This window comes from Amblyomma americanum, chromosome 4 (genome assembly GCF_052857255.1).
Source record: "Amblyomma americanum isolate KBUSLIRL-KWMA chromosome 4, ASM5285725v1, whole genome shotgun sequence".
Lineage (NCBI taxonomy): Eukaryota > Metazoa > Arthropoda > Arachnida > Ixodida > Ixodidae > Amblyomma > Amblyomma americanum.
The window spans coordinates 46,413,523-46,429,664 of NC_135500.1; the positions used below are offsets into that span (position 1 = coordinate 46,413,523).

The 16,142-nt window shown below is 49.7% G+C and overlaps 1 protein-coding gene across 2 annotated transcripts in view; it reads left to right on the forward strand.

Moving 5' to 3' along the window:
• LOC144127923 (uncharacterized) overlaps positions 1-16,142 on the forward strand; it is a 228,050-nt gene that overhangs the window by 1,159 nt on the left and 210,749 nt on the right. The gene's annotated exons all lie outside the window — the stretch shown is intronic.

The following is a 16,142-nucleotide window of genomic DNA, read 5'->3' on the forward strand; positions in this document are numbered from 1 at the left end:
CAGCTGCACAAATGCTTTGTCCGCACCGGCCCTCCGTGGGATGCCGTCTTTTGCACGCCGTATGATTCTAAGCTCGGTCTTGGGCCGCCGCGGTGGCTCAGTGGTTATGGCGCTCGGCTGCTGACCCGAAAGACGCGGGTTCAATCTAGGCCGCGGTGGTCGAATTTCGATGCAGGCGAAATTCTAGAGGCCCGTGTACTGTGCCATGTCAGTGCATGTTAAGGAAGCCCAGGTGGTCGAAATTTCCGGAGCCCTTCATTACGGCGTCCCTTATAGCCTCAGTGACTTTGGGACGTTAAACCCCCATAAACCATAAACCTAATCTAAGTTCGGTCTGTGGCTTCTCTGGTGGCCACGCATTTTGCGGCGCGAATAACCCGATTAAGGAATTACGGCGTGAGAGAATTATTATGGTGCCCCGCTGATGTTGCTTTGGGCTTGTTAATGAATGTGACGCGTAAAGCCAACATTGAATGACGCCTGAAAACGCCGCACCTTGCAACAGAAGCGAGGCAAATGCTGTTTTGGATACGTCATAATAATAACGTCGGGTCAACGCTGGCCGAACGAGGCGACTCGTGAGGGTGCGCCGCCGGGGGAACTTCGCTGATGAACTGGCATTGCCGGGACGTATGTTCTGAGAGGCAAGCGATGATGCGTGTACGTAACGGGGTTCAAGCGGGTGATTCCGGCCTGCCGAAACAGGAGGGACGGGGAGCGGAATGGGCGTCAAACCAGACACCCGCGCGCGGGGAAAAACAAGCGATGAAACCGACGCAGCGCCTCCAGCTCCATGCGTAGACTTTCCGGACTCGCATACGCCAACCGGTTATTGTAGTCTTGAACAAGCGCAAGTACTGGGCTGCGCATACTTATGCAGTCTTACGGCAGGATTTGTTATTCTTGACACCGAAGTGAGTGAAAGGACGTGAGAAAATGCATCCCTTACACACGCATGCTCGCGTCACCAGAGCTCGTTGCGATGGCTATGGTCCTTTTCTTTCTTAACTGATTCCTTCAGCACAGCTTCACAAGCGCTTTCTTTTCCTTTTTTCAGGCGCAATGCTCGAGGATTTTCAACTGTTTTCAGGGTTAGTTTCGATAGCTGAAGCTGGTATTTTGCTATGCGTGGTAATTTCCTCGCAGTATATTCTATGGACATATGGGAGCAGCCTCCCAAACTGCCCAGCCAGTGCGCGGAGTTCTCGGCCTTAGTTACAACCTTTACAGGTGCGTGCTTGTCGTTCAGCGTGCACACGTGACATCTCGTGTTCTTTAGAGTTCGTGACATTTGGTGTTGAGACGCAAATATTATGCAGCTATACACACTTGACAGTACACCTGCAGTCGTAGCACCGTGGAAAACTCGGCAGCGGTCGCATGCCGTCATCGTTGAATGCAGGAGCTCTGTTCTGCGGGTATAAAGGGCACTTCACCGCGAAGCTGTCCACAGTCACTGTGTAGTACGCGGAGAAATTCCTCCTGGGGTCTGGCTAAATGCCCAAGATGGCGTTTTTTTTGGTCTAGTTTGCGCATGATTAATTTATATACAAGCACTCGAACGACAAGGATCGATAATGTTTTCTCGAAGTCAAGAGGTTTAATTTCAATGCATATTATTGGCGCGGGAAAGGCGGGCACATATAAAAGGCTCGGTCGGTCCTTCCCCAAAGAAATTGAAAAGAAAACGAGTTTTCCGCCGCACAGCGCATTCACTTTTCTTCTCGGGTTATGAAAGTGCTAAAGAGAAGTCCGCCACACGTGCGGTTTATGACCATCCTGTCTTGTTCATGTGGCTTACAAAAATATCACAACGCTAAGAGAAACGTTTCTTACACTGGGTGTGTCGTCTTTTCCTTGTACCACCTCTACGCGCTGTTTTCAGCCATGTTTACTATTCGCTAACTAGTCCGACTCCAGACAGTTATCAATAGCACTCTTCACTTTCTTTTGAAAGGAATGCGGTGATTACCCTAGAAAGGCTGGCCAGTAGCTGAAAACGACGACGCCGACAGTTGCCGGTGCACTGCAGCTTCAAAATAAGCTCCATGGCTGCGTCGTTCAAGAGGCCTCCATCGATCTGTGAGAACAGCCGCTGCTCGTATATCGTAGCTGGGCGCCGCACGGAACTCCTTCAGGTCTTGCTGTGCTTTGTCTGCGAGAGCCAGCGTCTTGTATGTGATCTGCTCAGGGTGAGGTCGTGTGCTTATCTTGCCTTTGTGTTTCGCTTTCGTTAATTATAAAAATGAATGGCTGACTTCTATGACGTTTGCCTGAGTCCCGGATGTCTTAATTCCACAGTTGGTCGACTGACCTGCCGCCTATTTGTGCTGAGCTTGTTGAATAAATTTTTTCCCCAGTTTATTTGCGCTCACAGATCTGTACTGTGCAGTAATACACGGGAAAAATTCGTCTTAACAAGCATTTTGGAACCTTTGTTTATGCTTCCACAGGGACACTAACCCTAAGCTGGCGCTTCCGAAAATCTCTATGAGATTAAATTTAGCATCACGTTTGTGTATTTTTTGTATTATTTCACCATAGCTCGGCAACAAGTCGTTCAGTTAGTGTCGCATTCCATTATCAGTGCCACTTATACGTGTTTTGTTGCCTTCATTGTAGTCACGAGATGTTACGTACTTCAAGAACAACTTCGTGAGGCGACTCACCGTGCGCATAAAATCGTTAAAGCACGTGAAATGGTGGCACGATACGCATACCGCTGTGCTCGCAAATGTGCATTCGAGCTCTGGCTCGCGGCAAAAAACTTGTCTCCAGGAGCACAGTTGCGCGCTCTCCACTACATCTGCACCGCCAAATTTGAAAATATGACTTCGGGCGCTTTCTATTGGAATAACGTATGGGATTGCACTACTGCGACTAGCTCTCGTTCTCATTCCACTCACCAATCCACACTAATCCACTTTAATCCCCCATAATTTAAATTCCGGAGTAAGTCTACTTCCAAAAATTTTGAGAATTTTGGGGGTGAGTCAACTTGAACCAACTTCGAAGTGCTGTCGCATTTTCTCCTTTAAGAGTGTGGTCACGGTGTAAGAAAAACTATTCTTGCACCGTGAGTGTGGTTAAGGGGCCCCCAAGTTTTTTTCTTTTATTTCGTCTAGTAGCGCCGTACTTACCGCATTTGCCAAAGGTAACCAGGCTGCGTGGGTAGCTTCTCAATCGTATAGAGTACCACTGATATCGCCCCTCAAGCTTTGAATATCTGTAAGATCGTTGACCTCACCTTTCAGTACCTTTTGACCTTTAGGGAAGCCCTAAGGGCTTTATTACACGGGACTGCATGGTTGTAGTGGAGCCTTTAGGGCTCCTTCAAATCTCGTTGAACATTTTCAGACCTCTGTCTGAAAGGTAACGTCATGAAAGCTAAAGGTCATGAAAGGCAACGTCAAGGATTGTCCTCACTCTGCAGATATTTGGAGCTTGAGGGGCGAAATAAGTGCTACACTATACGACTGAAAAGTAACCCACGCAACCTGCTTACTTTTGGCAGAGACAGTGCACCACTACAAGTGTCAAACTAAGCCAAATTTTAGTTTTTCTGCGCTGCCTTAGATGGCGAACACGTTGACCCCATTGCATTTGTCCGACACTTGAGCAGTTTGTCTTCCGTCCACATTTCGCGCTGGCAATTTTCTTTACACACGAATAAACAAACTCCCTTGCGTTAGTCGAGGACTCCTGAACGCAGAAGCGAAGCGTCATGGAAAGGGGGCAGTGGTTGGCCACTGGTCATTACATGCATAAAGAGGACGAAGTTACGTGCGAGAGAACGGTGCGAACTAGGGCTCTGTAAGCCGTTCTTGTTTTGTTTTAGTCGTGAAACCGTGTAGTAAGTGGGCCGTATGCCGGCCTGTAGGTTGTCTAAACGTCGTCGCGTAATTAAAACATGGTGTATTTCACGTTACAAAGGCTGGTAAGATATTCCCCGTTTAATATATACAACTTACTTTTTTCTACGAAGAGCCATTCAAAAATCAGCGCCGAGCTATCACTCGTTGGAAGGAACGCCTTTTGCTGGCGTAAATAAGGGACACAAAGTGAAATCCGATTAGCATCACTGCCATGAAGCCAGCAAGACTGGTGAAGAGCGAAAGAAAAAAAATTGAGCTCGAACTTGATGGTGATGAATTTTTGTCGTGCAAGGGCATCTGTGGCCATGAAGTGCCATTGCACAATGTGTATTTTCCTGTACTCAAGTTAGGCTCAAAGACCCATTTCCGACGCATATCACCCCAATGAAGCCGAGCACCAGGCCAGCAGAAAGCCTGCACCCATTGTATCACCGGTAGGAACCCAGCGGCACTGGAGATCGAACCCCGCACCTCCCGTTTGCGAGGCGAATGCTCAAGCCACTAGGCCACCGTTGCGATATAGCTCAGACTTAAATCGAAAGTGAAAGTAAATGTGTCCCGAAGCGACTGAGGCTATGGGGGGCACCGCAGTGGAGGGCTCTGGAGAATGTCGACCCCGTGCGGTTCTTTAATCCGCACTGACATCGCACAGTACACGGGCCTGTAGCGTTTCGCAATGTCCAGTCGAAGGTCGCTTGAGCAAAAGTTCCTAAATGGGCTGGCTCCAGCATTCAGACTGCTTATACAGAGCGTCGAATGTACAAAATAGTGACCTGTGTCTGAAATGTGCTCAAATCCTGCGCGTAGAGAATTCGGACAGTGTAACATGACATTTTCCGACAGTTCGCGCTGTATGATAGCGCATGACGTGCAGTCTCTGCCCAAAATACGCGTCGCAGCCTTCGGACCACGCTGTCTGACCGCTGATACGCGGTTGCCGCTTTGAAGATGCGCGCCCCCTTCTGTTCCCCAGCATAGGACTTTGGAAAGTAAACAGCGCCTGGGAGTTCCGCAACCGTGGCCCGGAAACTGCTCGCACCGACAGCTGAGGTGCCGCAGATGTTTGACGGGGACCTAAGCAGCGCCAGCGTTGCCAACCCACGCGCGCTCGTTTCCGTTCTTCGCGGACGAACCTCGTTCATCTCTGCTGCCCACGTGTCTGGCCCACGTGGCTCCCTCCCGCGCTGGGAGCGGCCGCTGTGTGGTGTCACCCACTGATGCCCCAAGTTCAAGGCACCTCTTTCTTCGGCATGGCTGCGCACCTTTCGATGGAAACTGTGCCTCGCTATGGGATAGTCACTAAGCTCCGGAATTACACAACGTCTTCGTTGCCACTCTGGGCAATGCTCATTTCAGCAAAGCATTCATTATATCTGGACAAAAACAGGAGGCGGTTCTCCCAAAGGATGTCAGCTACTTCTGAAATGAGATCTAAATAAAAAAGAGTGAAGACACTGACGTCAGGTTAGCCTTGTGTTGTTCTGTTTGCGGTTTTGTGCGCCGTTTTTGTTTTTTAGAAATATTAAGAAATGTGTTGCCTATTACGCGTACATGTCTTAGAGCCTAATGTTTTGTCTAGAATTTCATCTGTTGATTTCTGAGGAGCGCCCTTTTTTATCAATCGAGCTGCTGAATGACGGAGAATAATTTTTGTACTTTATAGTTGCTTAACGACAATTGCTGTCAAATCATTTTTTTGCTTTCTTTGCTACACTAAGGTGACACATGATTCAGGGTCGTGGAGATGTCATCGACAAGCCCTTGCTATGTGTTGACACGACAAACACTGACATTCCATAACTACAAATTATTCGCTCGCTCGCACACTCACTTACTCCCTCACTCCCGCACTCACTCGCTCGCTCGCTCACTCACTCACTCACTCGCTCACTCACTCACTCACTCACTCACTCACTCACTCACTCGCTCACTCGCTCACTCACTCACTCACTCACTCACTCACTCACTCACTCGCCATGTCACAGCGGCAACAGTTTCTGCTTGCTCGAGAAACGTTGTCTGTCTTCGCACGCCCGCCTCCTGCGCTCGGCGAGAGCGGAATCAGCCCTCGTGGCTCCAATGAGGCCCCGGCGCATCGTGTGCGGATGCCTCTCCGCCTGCGCCTCACGATGGCGCAAAGGAGACAATGAGCGCCGGGAGGAAAGCTGCTGCGCCGCCGCTCGACCACGCTTGTAAAACACGCGGCTGCGGGGCACAAAAGGCGCAGTCCTTGTACGACTTTCTTCCCACATTTGCGCGCTGTTCCGCCGCCAACAATGGCGGCTGCCCCCCTCTCTCCCGGCGGCCATGCTAATAAGGCCGTTGCGTACACACGCGTAAGAGGCCCGCGCGAACAAGGGGGCGCACTTCGCCTCTGCGGGGAACAAAGCAGAAGACGTGTGTCTGCGCAGTAGCGCCATGAGCCGGATGCGCGCTCATGACGCCGCCAGTGTAAACGCAACCCCTTTGCTTTCTCCCAGAGGAGCTGCGGGGCTCGAAATGAAATCGACTTCCTCAAGCTTAGACGAGGTATGCTGATACCCTTTGCGCTGAAATCTCTATAGCAAACAGAAATGAAAGCAGAAAAATTACAGGTGGCACTTGGGAAGATTACATGCTTTCCATTCCATTGCAGATCGGTCCCAGTTCCATTCTAATTTTATGTAATTTCTATTCCAATTCTATTCTAATTGTATTGTATTCCTTTGTAGTTGATGGAAGGGTAAGTACTAGTACTATTACTAGCTAGCATTATGAATTTTCTCGCCATCGATGACGTCACACAGTTTCGACCAATCGCGAGTTTTGTAACCTCGGCATTTAATGTGCAGCGCCATGATTTTATGTGGATAAGCCATCTAATGGTTTCGCATCATAAACAATACATCGCAAGTGTAAACCGCGACGACGAGAAGAGGGGGCACTTGAGGCGCTCACTTTGTACACTGTTCTTGCTTGGACCTCTTCAACTGCTGTGCTGCTTTACGACCGCTAACAATATATATATATATATATATATATATATATATATATATATATATATATATATATATATATATATATATATATATATATATATATATATATATATATATATAATGTCAAACGAGCCTCATTTCCTTTGCCTCGTCTGCTAATATCTTAACGAGGGTCTCGAATCTCGCAGTCTTGATGCAATACGTAGCATTAGAGGGTTATTGCACAGTTTCCACCCCCTCCGTTAGATGACGTTCCACGTCACAGTCGCGGTAATAAAGGACGTGATACGTCCGCTGCTATGGACGAGGGTGGCGCTGGTGAACACCCTCGAGGTTCGCTTACGCGCAGTAAACATAAATACCCACGAAGGCAGCACATGGGACAGCCGTCGCCGTAGCTCAGTTCTTAGAGCACCGGACGCGACATTCGGAGGTCGTGGGTTCGGATCCCACCGGCGGCATGGTTGTTTTTTCTGCTGCTTTATAAGTAATTTTCTTTAAGTGACAGATTCATCGAAGTATTATTCTCCCATTGATCAGCACTACAAATTTAAAAAAATGGAAGCATCCCCTATGCACCTTGTTTTCGGTAACTGTTGGCTTCCTTCATATGTTTGTCAAACGAGCCCCTCATTTCCTTTACGATGTGTATATATATATATATATATATATATATATATATATATATATATATATATATATATATATATATATATGTATATATATATATATATATTTCAGGCCTGCTTTGTAGCAGGCCTGAAACAAAGTGCTGTCGGACTAAACCAATGCTTTCGCATTCTAAGCGCGGAAGTGGTCTGAGGTGGCGTCTGTAATCTTTTTTTTTAACTTGCACTGATATGGCACGGCAGAGGAGCATTTTCACATTGCGACTTTCCTGGAAACTGCGGCCGCCGAGTACGAGATTCGATACCGCGACCAGCAGCTGACCGCCAAAGACCAGTGAGCCACCACAGCGCGGCTATATTGGGCGAGGTTCCGAGAGTGATTCCCGTGATTACCGGTCGAGACAACGAGGCATGTGCCTTTCCTTTCCTCGTAAATTAACCTCCTACTCCTCTTCGGAGAGCTAGGCGCGATCGAGCTATTCGGACCTCTTTCTCTCTTGCGCATCCTCTTTCCTCCCTTCCCTCGCGGCGCGGTTGAGGTGTCCACCGACAAGCGAGACAGTCACCGAGCATTTCATTTCCTATTATTCGAGTGGCCGAGTGCTACCGCGCCTTCCCTCTCACTTTTATCCATAAACGCCCCATAACACTCCATAAAGTAGGTGGTCTCCCTGCCACCTAGATCACGTAACCTTGTGACGTAATCGAAACCTTCCCTCCGGAGAATGTACAGGAGAAATGGAAACATGGATTCGACCCAGTTGCACAGTGACGGTGAACAACTGCAGTGTCAGCAGTCGCACCGGTCCCCATGAGCCATTCAGAATTGTTCCGTTCAAGTCAAGTGGCCACCGGTGAGCCATATTGCTCTGAGATTGTGAGAAGGCAGAACGGCGATAGTATGAGCAAATCTCGCCAGGCCTAGTCTACAACCTGGTCGGCCCCTTGTGTGAAGCATGTCAAGCCAGACGTTGCCAGCTTTTGAGTTACAGTTTGAGGCGGAGGTTCGTATAAATATCGATTCCAAAGGAGCGAACTGTGGTCTGTCGGCATCCTCAAAGCGCGTATGGGGAGGAATCGTTGGGAATAAATTGTTGCAGAGATGACAACGTGGTTACTTTAAGTGACAGGATGGTGCAGCGTGGGTTACGACGGTGGTTACCAGAGCACCTGCATGGTCTACGTGGAGACGGCCGACTCGGCGCAGCGTGCCAACAGAGCTGCCTCGCGCGTCTTCGTCGGAGCCTTCCCTGAAAGCGAACCGGTGTAAGGAAAGCGGCAGCCGCCGGAGGAGCGGGGCGAAAAGCATGACGTAGCGCAGTGTCGTCTGCCAGGAAGACGCGCGTGTTTTCCTGGCGGGGCGCGCGATAAGCGCGCGGGGGAGAGATGCGCGTCCGGTTTCGCGAAGGATACATCGGGGCCATCGGCTGGTCACTGCCGCCGAGGAGCCTCCGTGGGAACAGGCAGCGCCGCGTGCGAACCGGAGCGCCCCGCTCACCGCGCGAGGACACGCGGGCAGCCGCTCGTATATTTGAATAAAAGGAAGAAAATCTCGGGGATACACCCTGCGTTGCCAGTGACATTGTGTGGACGCAGCCCGCGGTGATTGTCGTGAGCCGAGCTTGCGGCAGCGTGGTGCTGTGGCAGCGAATCGCCCACAGTGCACCAGATTAGGGGAGCGCTCGAGTGACCGCCGATGCAGCGGAGAAACTAGGCGGCGTTCTCATGCAGCCCCGAGCGAGCGGCGAGCGCTGGGTAATTAAGTGAGGCAACAACAGCGTGTGCATCAGCGAGGCGAGGAGTTCCGAACGTCCCTCTTCCCGTAATGGCCTAACGGCGGCAGCGCGGGCGACGACCACTGACCACAAGGTGTGACGGCTCTGTTGCGGCAAGGAGGCGGCGTCGGTGTCGACCAAGACATCCGGAAAATAACAAAAAAATTCGCGGTGGTTTAGCTCTGGTTAAACCTGGAGTGACGCGATAGCTACAGCTGGCCGAGTGGAACTTGGTCACGTGACCAACCACGTGATCAGCCACGGCGCCGCGCCGCCGGCAGCTGCTCCGCACCACGTGACCAACCACGTCACAGCGTGGCGGCGCCGCCACGCTGAAGGCTCGAAATGCTACCATAATGTAGCTATCGGTACAAAAAATGAACACTTTCAAAGCTTTCCCACTGCTTGGAGCAGAAGGAAGGATATCGATATCGGTACCGCTTCAAACACATGTATCGCCCATGGAGAAAGAAGACCAGACGATGCAAAGTCTCGTGACATTTTCGCAGCCTAGCCATAATAAACAAAAGGGAGCAAGTCGTGACGCTTTGGTGACAAGTCGTGACAGTGGGTGACGCTTTTATTGGCCAGGGCCAGTGTCAGCACTCTCGTGGTGCCGACTATGGCGCTCCCGAGAAAGAAGGGGGAAAAAAAGGGACCTGGCGGGCTTGCATGATATAACGCTCCCTGCTGAGTGTTCGTTCCTCCATATCTCGCCTTGGTGCCCATCAAGTTCACTCTCCGCCTGCTGCTCTGTCGTCGCTGAACGTGGGCATCTCTGCAAGCACGACGCCAGAGCCACGTTCCTGCTGTCGACCTCCCCGACCTGGCCCAACGAAGCTCCTTCCTTCCCACCACCACCGCCAGCAAACACTTTCTTGGAGACATGCGTGCCCAGCCGCACGGTTGTCACTCCTCGCATGTTTTTCTGCGGTCTGTTCATGTAGATCTCCCACACGTTCTACTGATAATTGCCTCCCGTGAGCGCATAACTCTAATAAACCAACTAGCAGAGCGCAAGTGAATGAAAGCCACTGGCAGCGGAGATGAGTGAAATATGCCGAACGAACTAAATCAAACGTGAGCGTGTCGTTGCCGTTCGCTCGTAGGAATACGTCGCGTGGGGCACTGGGCCGCTAATATCATCAAGCGTAAGTAGCAGTGCGGACAAGTTGGGCGAAATACAAGACGTAGCGCACGCTAAGACTTGTGGGAAACGAAACCAGTGTCCTTGGCTGGGCTTGTGCTTATGGCGCTCGGCAGGTGACCATATGGCAAAGTGATCCGTCGCAGCTGGAGTGGCCGCGTTTCACTGCACGTAAAGTGCGAAAACATCCGTGTGCTTAGTCGCGAAGTTTCGGTGCGCATTGAAGAACTCCAGGTAGACATTATTCCCCACCACTCGACTGCGCCATGCATCCGCATGTCGCCCTCGGCTTTCCCGTCGCAAAACGTCCAGGGTGACCACTTCGGACGTGAAAACCCTCTAAACCATGCGCCCCTCGTATACATATCGTGAACCTCTTCTGTTAATTTGCCCTCTGAGGTTGCCAGTTGCTTACAAAGAACCTAATAGTAGTATTTCTGACGCCTAACGATTTTGAAAAACTCAACGGACCAAACGTAAAATATGGGAAACGGAACATGCGGGAATGACGCGCGTCATTTCCGTGTACATGTCCAGTAACCAGCATTTCCAATTAGCGTTTGGTTTCTGCCTTATGAGTAACAAAACTGTGCGCCCAGTGTTCCAGAAAACGCTTGCAGGTACACTCATCAGGTTTTAACGGAGCCCTTACCGAGCGTCCTGAAGCTCGGTGTCGGGGCGTGTCGTCACCGGTCACGGACCCCTGGCCCGCCCGTTGACCAATAAATTGCGGGTCAAGCGCGTCCCCATAGGCGTCAAAATAAGTTCGCGCCATATACAGCCGACGCTCCTGGACCAGTGTGCGCGGTGCCTATTCGAAGGACGAAAGAAAAAAAGCTTGGCTTCCCAGATAGAAAGGTAACAATGCTTTCTTTTAACGCACAGTGGAAGCCAGTCCCCCCCAAGCAACTTGCGGGAATTTCGTAATTCTCGATCTCGCGTCCTTCGGACAGACCGTGATTCTTTTTCAGCCATCTGCTACGGCGCCTTTTTCGCGTTTCTTTCACTTCCTCCTTCATCCCTACCCTCTGCCGAGAGTGACACAGTGAGTCAAAGTAAATGTTTTTTTTTTTTGTGGGGGGGGGGGGGGCAACAACGGTTGCCTAGCCCCCTACCCCGCGCCCCTGCCTTATTCAGGAGTGCTCCAACTTAGATCATTTATTCCAGCTAGGACTGGGCCGTAACATGGAGGCGGGTTGCCTGGGGAATTGAAGTTTGGAAACCAACGCGGTACGTTCTTCCAGAAGCAGACGCAATTCAGCAGTTTTCATTTAGAGTCTACCGATGCGTCAGATTCGATCAGTCTGGAATTCTTTTCGTGCACAATGAGTCGCTTTCACACTACGGTTACTTGCTAAGGTCTATGTGACGGCGTCAACAGTGGTCTAATGATTGTGCAGACAGTGTTCACAGCGCGTGCTTGTTTCGCAACGCTCCTTTCTGGAACGTACGGGTGGCCCCGCGGCAGTGCAAAGGAATGAGGGTAATCGGCGAGCAACCTTGAGGGCCTCTGAATGACCCCCAGCGCCACTGGGAGCTTGTTCAGCAGGCTCAAAGTGCTGAGACGGTTTGCAGCGCTCGTGTGCAGTTCTGGCAACAAAGGAAAAGCATTTGTATACATTTACACCCATAGAAACGTTGTTTTAATGCGAGAGCGTTGTGGTGAGGTAACCGTCAAGAACAAAGCGGCTTTTTTCCCGTCAAATGGCAACTTCCAGTCAAGGGCGTCGTCCGATTTTCATGAACCTGCTAGTGTGCCAAAGCAGGTACTAGTGGCAGATGAAAGGGGATAGTCCCCGCCCCGCTGCATTGTCGAGAATAGTCGCCTGCTTCATTTGTCACGCGAGTCCCTGCATTGCCAATAACATGGTTCATATTAGTGAAATAAAAAATAAATACGCGGTAATTGAAATATTCAGCGGTAGCTGCTTACATTTCGTGCATTTGCATTTGCTTTTGCGTTAAGTTGCGCTGTGGCTTGTCTTACGTTGGGTTCAACTGGAAAATGACACTCCGAGTGATTTCTCCCTACGAAAATAAAGCTGAAAATATGTTACGCTCTATTTTCATCTCATTTAAATTACTGTAGCCTTATTTGGCTTACCACAACAAAAACAAACATTCAAAAAATACTTGCACTACAAAAAAAGGCCATTCGCTATATTGGCAATGTTTCGTTCCTACACTCGACCCAAATGCTATTTCCCTCATACAAAAAAGTCAGAGCTAATAACATATATGATTTCTGTATTTTGCGTTCTTTCTTCTTCTCAACTACTGAGCAGAAGAATTTTTTGGTACAAACTGCAAGTCTTACACCAAGAAAAACAGTTATACCTACTCGTAGTACTGAATTATGGCATACTTCGCATTTCCGCACAATCGACAAATTTCAGTCATTGCAGCACAACCCCCCACAGATACTCAATCAACATCAATATGCAAAGATAATTTCATTTAAACAGCTTCAAGAATCCTTTTCAAAACTATAGGTAGCCACGTTTCTGATATAAGTTTGCTTCACTGACCTATTATTTCTCGTACCTGTATGCTATCTTGATTTCAGTTATGATTGTACAAATCTACAGTTTTATTCAAATATGTATGTATGATGTATTCTTGGGTTATTTCTGATAGTATTTGGAAACTAAGCTTGCATGTGTTTTTCAATACTACTCAAAGTTATTACTGTATAGTATCTGCTATTCTAGATCTATCCATTGTTTTTCTTAACTATTGGTAATAACTATGTCGGCACTGTCTTGCAGGGGTTGTGTTGGCCGTGTCTAGCTGTGATTCACAGCTTTTAGCCCAGATATCCTTCCAAACTTCGGGTAAAATAAAATGACTTGAATTGAATATCCTTCACGCATGGAGTGAGCCTAATGCGCGGACGCCGTATAAGCGTTAATCCGCTTGGTCTAGGCGCCCGAACGTCGGCAAGGTGGCGTCGCGTGCTGATTGCCCCAGCGTTAGTAGCAGCAGTTCGCATCGTGATCGTCCATTTTTGGGGGAAAAAAAGGGAAAATGCGGCAGGCTACCAGCAGTGCGATGTGCAATGGCTTGAAGGGCATGAACGTCTGTCTCCGACTTCTGTGCAGATATGTGCCCTGTGGCAAATCTTTCTAGAAAAAAATACATCTATCAGCTCGAACAGCTTTTGTGACGAGTCTTCGTTTCATTTCATGCATTTTCAAAGTGTACACGTCATACGAGACGCGAACAGGAAAATGCGAGTATAAAAATATTACGGAGGTTCCTTCAGACTGCTTACGTGCTTTGAATCCGAAAGCATTGTGTCATCGTGAGCTCCGTTGCGGGGTTCATTTAAGATTCCTTCCTTTCCAATGACACACCTACTCACCACAATACGGTCGTAAGGAAACGCATACACTCGGTTCGCCCTTTTTCGCCAAGTAGTAAAATGGTTTCTTGCCCTATGGGCTGCGCGCTCGCCTCGCAGTCGAAGGTCCTCCGTTCAATTACCCGCACCTTCGGAGCGAACTTTACTTTTTATGCCTTGCTGTAGACGTGACTATCTTATGGTCTACTGCTGACGTCCTGCGAGAGCATGGTGACGTCACTGAGCAATTTCGTACCATGGGCGCCGACGGTCGGCGGATGGTGGCTTTTGTGCGAATTTGCTTTCGCATTGATAAATGGAGGAGAAATATTAACGCGGTTCGTTATGACAGGAGAGTGGTCATCGAAGTTTTTAAGTGACAACTTCGACAGTGTTCAGTTTCCCTCAACTAAAAGGTTCACGTTTTGCTTTTCACATTTCTTTGTCTCCTTTTCCTTTTTTTATGGCCAGCAGTGCGTTGCCAGCGGTTTTGAGCAAGAATAAAGAGTAAACTGGCGAATCTGGAGCGACCTACGAACTCGTGCAGAAGACATGCTGCTAATCAAGAGCAGAGAGACTGTTTTCTCAGTGACGTACAAACTCGAATTCATTGCCCCAAGCCATGTTAACTATGCTCTACGTAAAGTAGGCCTAACTGCTAGTTATTACATAATCGTCCGATGGTTTTACTTCTAACTATAGTGCGTGTCTTATTTCTGCTGTGAATTTAATTTGTTCATGCAAATGCATTCAGATGTGGGCCATTGATAAGAAGCAAAACACAACGCGTCTGGACTCCGGCAGTGATACACAGCAGTGCGAAAAACGTTTCTGCGCGACAGGCAACACTCTGGAATGCAACGCGCCGGTTGCCACAGCTCTCACTCTCTCTCTCGCCAGTAAATCGCATCCAAACATAACTAGCAGTAGACGGCGCTTTGGCGGGCAGCTGAGATAGGGCTTCGTTTTGACGGGTATACATACATGAGTTTATTTAGATTCGCGGACTCCACAGACTGTTCTTCGTGTAGCCCCACAGAGACTGTGACAAAGCATGTACTTGCTGTGCGCCCTGTATACGCGAGGAAAAGACCGGAGTCGGACGCTTCCTTGGCGCGTTTCGAGAGCTGGCCACTCTCGGAGGACCTTGTTTCCGGCGCCTGGCCGGAGGGGTGGGCGACGCGGGCGCTTCTTCGTTTCATGCGCAACCACGGGTCTTACCTCCGGGGTTGCGATCAGGCGCATCGTAATTCTATCGCTTCACCCCTTCTCGTTCCCGCAGTGAAAAGTACCAGACCAGAAAATGGTCCTTCAGGCCATTTTATTCCTTAAGCCTGATCTTTCTTCTGGAGGAAGAGACAAAAGGCTGGGAGCACCTGGCACATCACTGGGAATGTCTTCATTCGGCAGTGGAAGCAGCCTGTGGCCCGCCTTTGATGAGAGGACCATACACGTGTTCTCGGGAAATCTGCGCCCTTCTACCTCGCGAGACAAGAGGCAGCATGAGTGCGTTGGTGGAGCTGAGGCCCCGCAAAAAAACCATCACCCCTTCCGGCCGTCCGTACGCAGGGAGCTGGTTAAATGTAGCGAGACGGGTACTGTTATTGCATCATTTATCTTAGTGTATTTTAGTCACGCCACGCTGGCAGTAGCGGTGAAGAAGCAGTTCCGAATTCCAGACTAGCATCGAACAGTGCTCAGACGAGCTTAGTTGACATCAGCGGCCGTAGTTTCCCGATAATAACTGCGGTGCCTTTCTTCAAGGGCTGTCCGTGGCCTCAGAAAAGGAGCTCATCGTGCACAGGGTAGTCCAGCAAGCGCCAAGTGGGACACAACGCCGAACTGACTGCGCGCCGCGAAACCAGGACAAAAAAAAATAAAGAAGCGAATGCAAACAACGCACTGCACGCGCAGCGGTGGGGGGGGGGGGGGGGGGGAGGCAATTAGAGAGGAAGTCAATGAAGCGTAGAAAAGGCTCTTGGGCATGCCGGTTCGCCCCGGTGAAATAGTCGCGACAGTACCTAAGGTGCACTGACGATTGTTTCCGTGTTAATGTTGGCGAGGAGGATGAACGAGAACAACGGAATCGCGAACGAAACTGGTGAACGTACGAAGCAGAGAGTGCGAATGAAATCGCTTGCGGAAAGAGAGTCCCTATAATGCGGGTGAATAGTCCCCCTCTTCGGTACCGCGCCGAGTCGGCGCCGCTGGAGTGCAACCTCCCAGAGGACTCTCGAGACGGAAAGGGAGATGCAGGCGGGCGACCGACTGTTTAGCAAGCGGGCTGCGTTCGTTCGACAGTTGCCCTTTTCCTAACCTTTCCACTGTATACTGCCTCAAGTTGTGTAATCCTTCAAGAGCGCGGCTGTGACAACCCGTGATTTAACCGCTGGAC